This window comes from Nannospalax galili, unplaced genomic scaffold, assembly GCF_000622305.1.
Source record: "Nannospalax galili isolate Female #2095 unplaced genomic scaffold, S.galili_v1.0 scaffold1111, whole genome shotgun sequence".
NCBI classification, from domain to species: Eukaryota; Metazoa; Chordata; class Mammalia; order Rodentia; family Spalacidae; genus Nannospalax; species Nannospalax galili.
Window position 1 is genome coordinate 315,863 of NW_008329664.1, and position 6,013 is coordinate 321,875.

The 6,013-nt window shown below is 42.8% G+C and overlaps 2 pseudogenes; one reads left to right on the forward strand and one right to left on the reverse strand.

Annotated features, from left to right (window-relative positions):
* Window positions 1–578: 578 nt before the first annotated feature.
* LOC103740268 lies at window positions 579–3,843 on the reverse strand (annotated as a pseudogene).
* Window positions 3,844–4,481: 638 nt separating this feature from the next.
* LOC108491215 overlaps window positions 4,482–6,013 on the forward strand; it is a 3,062-nt pseudogene continuing 1,530 nt past the window's right edge.

Sequence of the window (6,013 nt, forward strand, 5' to 3'; positions counted from 1 at the left end):
GTATGCGAAAATATCTGACAAAAGCTATCTTCTGAACTGGAAACAACGTATCAGAACGTCAGGTGAAGTAAGAATGACTATGAAGAATCTACATATTGCAATTTTCTAGCACTGAAACTGAAGAACAGAGAATGAGCTGTTATTCCAATATATTCTAAGTCAACACTCAGAACTGTGCACCAGAGACTTCACTTTAATGCTGTCTTTCAAATGAAGACTTCCCTCTTGCCTAAGCATTAATTTTCAACACTATAACCACCACAAAATCATTTGAAAGTACAGTACACAGGGTGCACACATCGGTTTGATTCATCTTCATTCTACTGTTTAGTCTTTATATTCATAAGTTGATTTACCGAAGGTCATGTGAATGGACAACTACAAGTCTCTGGTACTGAAAAAACATAAGAAAATCATCTTCACTGGACAGCCCTCTTTTCTTTCCTCCCAAAGGAAAATTTAATTCTACAAATTAACAAACAAATATACAGATTTCAAAAATGAAAAATGACAAAATTCAGATGAACAATTCCAAGATAGGCATCCTGACTCTTTAGCTCTGGCTGTTTCTCCTGGACTCAGGGAAGGTCACTCTGACTGCAGAAGTTGAGGCTGAAGCCAGGGCCTAAAGCAGAGTTTCCCTGGCCTGTAGTGGCCAAGTGGAAGCTTGTCTCTTTCAGGTAGTAATTACCCAGCTGGCTGTAGCTTAGGTGACCCTTGGAGGGCCATGGACTTGTGGCATTATCCACTCTTTGCTGCTAGCTCTTGGCAGGGCACGTGGGTGTTATGGAGTTTGAAAACACTGGGAAAAAGACCACCAGACTCAATTCAAATTTTAACTGGTCAAATTTATTAGGGCTATAGCCATCAGTGGTCCCTTAGTCAGATTTAGGACCCACGACCCCAAGGGGAGGTTGGAACTAGTTTTTAAGAGCAAAAACCACAAATAACATAGGGATTTCATCACGCATATGTAATGTCAGGTGGTCCTGAATACAATGAGCACACCCAAGTTAGAAGATAAGCAAACTACAGAAGCCAAAGCAAGCTTGTATTAGTTCTTCTCTTAACGAGGTATAGAGACCTGATTAAATGCAGCTACTGTCTCTGGGAAAACCAGGGTCAGCTACTCCATAGAAAGCACTCTTCTAAGGGGAACCAACTAAGTTCAGGCACTTAACCTTGAAGCTAGCTATTTTTTTGCTTTTGAGGTTTAAAGTGGCTGCTTTATACAAAATGAAGCTACTTTCGCTACTACAATTTGGGGACTTCATTTGGAGCCGTAACATAGGAAACTGAGGGGTTAATGGAGGGTTATCTCAGGAATATTCCTGCTTGAGGCTGTCTTCTGTGTTCATCCTCCTTGCAGGGTAGTATGTCAGAAACTTGTTCATGAGATCAAAGCCCTGGTCTGGTAGAAAACCTCTGAACCTCTTGTGGAGGTTGTTATAGATGTATCCCCTGAAGGTCATCTTCATGACAGCTTGGGAGGTCATTATATAGCAAGGCTAAATTTTCTCTCTGGGAGTCCACAGGTCCTTAAAAACCTTGTTGATCTAACCAATTTCTGTCTTCCCAAGAAACAGAGGCTTTTGGATTAGCAGGTCTCCAAAGATACAGCCCACTGACTACATGTCCACAGCTGTAGATCATTCCTTAGCACCAAGCAGCAGTTCTGGGACATGATGCCACAGGGTCATCACAGCTGGGGTGAAATCTTTAGGGGTGATCCATACTCCTGAACCAGCTTAAAGTCACCCACCTTGAGAATGCCAGCATGGCTCAGCAATGGTTTGGAGGTCTTGAGGTCAAAGTGCAGGATCCACTTGTCATGAAGGTCCTTCACCTCACTCAGCAGTTGGATCATCAGGGTCTTCACCTCCCCTGTCAGGAACGGCTGCTTCTCTACCAGGTTCTTGAGGTCCTGCTCCATGTAGTTCACCGCATGTAAAGCTTGTCCATGTTGCTGCTCATGACTGTTCCTCTGACTGTAACAATATTGGGGCACTAGGCCTTGAGGATGGTGCTGATCTCCCTCAGTGATGTGACTGGCAAGCCTTTCTTGTCTTTCTCCATCTTTAACTGCTTCAGAGCCACAATTTCATCTGTTTTCTTGTCCTTTGCTCTGTAGACAACCCCACAGGTTGTCTTCTTCAATCCTGTGCAGGCACTGGAACTCCTCCATGCTCTGGCATCCCTACAATGCCTGCAGGTACTTGAGCAGCCCCTGCTTCAGCAAAATGGCAACAGGGAAAAGATCCAGGCACATAGTATCCGATTTGGACACGGCTCTGCAGGGTCCCCTTACTACCTTCTTCCTCCCCTTCTTCACTGTCCCTGGAATCTCAGTCAAATTGCATCTCTGGAACAAACAAGATGTAGTTTTCATTTTCTCTTCTTCACCTTCACTCATTCTTTAATCACTTTCTTCTTCCATAGACTTCTCTGAGGGCTCCTCATACTTGTTCCCAGTCTCCTCCTCTTCCTCCTCCTCCTCCTCTTCCTCCTCCTCCTTCTCCTCCTCCTCCCTCTCCTCTGACACCTCACGGGTGCTCCCTTCTTCCTCCTCTGCATCCTCAGAGCCTGAACCTGATTCCACCGATGAGGACTCTCACTGTCACTGATGTCCAGTAGGTCTGACAGCAGGTCTCTTTCTTGTATTTTCTCTTCTTTTTCTGGCTTCCCTCTGCTGTGGTCGGACTTGCCCTTTTTCCTGTAGTCATCCCTGGGTGTGTGGTGATGCCTATACTTCCCTGTGACTCTCTGAGCGCCTCCTCCGTCTTCCCTCCTTCTGGTCCCTCATCTGCTTAGGCTCCCAGTGCTCCTTCCGCTCCCCCTCCTCCACCCTCCATTCCTGCTCCTTCTGCTGCCCCCTCATCTTGCTCCAGCTCCGTCTTCCTTTTTAACTGCTCCAGGCAGTCTTCCTCTCTCTGGGAATGCTGTTTTGCCAAGTGCTGAACCAGAGAGTCTGTATGCTGCCCACCAGTCACCTGGTTCTTACCCTATCCCGAGGTGTCCAATGAGGAAGTGATGAAGATCCTGAGCATGCCAGGCGCTGTTTCTTCTCAGACTCCTCCTTTGTGGTGGTGACAGAGGCACAGTGGCGCAGGGTGTTTTAATTCAAACAGGTGATAAAAAGGGGTATTGGAAAGTGTAGACTTTAGATGCAATTCTCCAGGAAAAGAAATCAACGAAAGAGCAAAAGGAAAAAGAAGAGATAGAATGATTAAAGCTCTGATGACATGGATTCAAAAAGGGATTCCCCTGAGGAGGGGGAGCTGAGAGATCACCACATGGAGATGACAATCAGGAACTCACCCTACAGAAGAGAAGACTTTGTGGAAGACGAAGAGGTGGATGATTTTCTGGCCACCAAACCACCCCAGCAAATGTCTCGGAAAGAAAAAGCCCATCACAGAAAAGATAAAAGAGAAGTGCAGGCACCATAGCCATTCAGCCGGGAGGGGTGGGGGGAGCATACCAGAATGAAAGAAAAAGAACATGAGCATCTGAAATGCCATGGACAGCACTCATAAGTTTTCCTTTTTATTCTTCAAATTTCTGACAAATATAAAGCTTTCATAAGAATAAATTTGGGAGAAGTGTACAGAGTTGTCAGGTACTGTACATGAGCTCTCTCCACGACCCACAAAAAAGACAACCTAGTCAACTTCATTTGTCATTGGGGAGTGTAAATTAAAATCATAGTGAGATACCCTCTGTGTGGTATCAGAATGGCTGAGATTATAAGGGTAGAGAATACTGAGTGTGACCCAGATGTGGTGCATCTGTCTGCGGAATGTCACAGTGTGGTGGAATACATACCAGTTTCCACAGTTGCATGGACTCTGGAGCATTCACACTTCATGACTAAGCAATCCTACTCCTAAGACCATTACCAAAATGCTTACATTTGTGTTTACCCCAAATATATAGAAAACTGTCCATAGCAGCATTCTCCATGAGAGACAGAAACTGTATAAATGCACACCAGCATCATAGTGGATAAAAGACTGTGGTATAGTCAAGCAACAAAAGCCAGCATGGAGTAGAAATTCTGCTCTGCTGTTACTATGCACCCACATGAATGATTCTGAGAGATGGTGCTGAATGGAAGGACGGTAGCAAAGACAGAAATAATAACAGTGCATAATTCCGTTTACAGCAGGTTCATGTCATAGCAATTGCTACATAGGGGCTTGTAAAGCACAGGGAAATAGACTACAGTGCGCAGGAAGAAGGGATATGGAGTCAGAAAACGTATGGTGAAATGATTTTGAAATTATTTGTAAGATGAATATGTAGACAAACATATATATTTAATTGTTAATTAAGGATGTTATGAAGCCAGAATTTAAGGTAACTCAGCTTTGCTTGAATTTAAATAACTTTGAAAAGTCAGAGAGACAACACGCTCTCTTTCAGAATGACCTCCTGGAAAGGGTCAACTTTGGATACCACACAGCGTGGGGTTAATCATCATGTTGAGAGCCTGTGTCCCAGGGACCTTTCAGGTACAGTGGTCTGTGTCCTTGTTCAACATCACGACATTTGCTGATCTTCAGGGATCTCTAGTTTCAAAAAGCAGCCTATGTAACCTACACTAGGCCTGAGACACTGACTTCTACTCAAGGTAATAATAAAAAAATTGAGCTCTGAGGCTCAGATTTCATTTTTATTTCAAAAGATTAGATTATCTACTGAAGACTAGAGGAGCTCTTAATATGTCAACCAGCTCTCATACAGATGAATTGGCTTTGTTTCTATATATGTGCTTGATTCTTAATCCCAACAGTAAATTGAGACTCAGGTTCAAGTGATTCTCACTTGGAATAAGGGAGGAGATAAAGAATTTACATGCGGTTAGGAATGCAACAGAGGGAGATAGGATTCTTTCAAAACCTCACAATGAGCAGATTCTGATAAATAGGATTCATTGCTCTGCATTGATCTCATCACACTCTTTGGAAGCAGTCTGTTTGTGAGTGCTGTAAAAATAATGTAGGGTGTTTCACATGACCAAGATGCGAAGGGTGCTCACGAGCAGGAGTAAAACAGAAGTGATATGTCTGCCTTTATTTCAGTTCCACCCTTTTGATGGAATTAAAAAGAGAAAGTAGAATCCATATGTTTGTGTTTGTAAGGGCACATATGCATGTGACTGTGAGTCCATTTATTAGAATTAAAGCTATATATTCAATATATACTAATTTAATATATGGTATCATGTACATGCTATATATGCATATATATGTATGCACATATGTAAAAATATTGTATATTAGCATTTGTGTGTGTGCATATAACCCTATAGTGTACTGTGCACATACACATAGTGATCTGTCCTTCAGTGTCCCTTTATATCATCTTTTTATCACTGTTCAGCCCTCTCCTTACCTTCAGAAGCACCCAGAAGCTTCATGTAGCTTTGGGTTGGCAGGTGTCTGGATCCTTCACTTGACCCTTCCCAACTTCATTTCCATTCAGTTCTATACCAGTCTTACATAAATAATGAAATGTTTCAATATTTATGAATTATTTCTTATAAGGTACTCTCAAGGTTAATTTCCCATGGAATTACAATGGGACTTTTAAGTGATTTTGGTGGCATAAGTTCCCAACTGCATCTAACATGATGCAGTTATATTCTCTGGATGTAGTGTGAAACAGCATCTGCTTCTTAAATGTTTGCATTTGTAACTATTTCGAGTTTTCTGAAACCTCTTTCACCTTCTAGAAGTAAAATTTTCTGCTTTTTTGGTATACAATGAGGCAGGCTCTTCTGTCTGCCTGAGGAGCCTTGGTAATAACAGGGTACACACCCTACATTCTCATTCAACACACAAGGACCGAAGGCCAGTCATTCCTTCCCACAACCACACATCTGAGGAGGGGGAGCTGTGGGAACACAGGATCTGATTCTCATTCCCCACACCCATTAGGTTGAATGAATTCATGATTCCCATAGTAAACCTGCTTCTGAAATCTTGTGTCAATATGATTAAAATTTCAG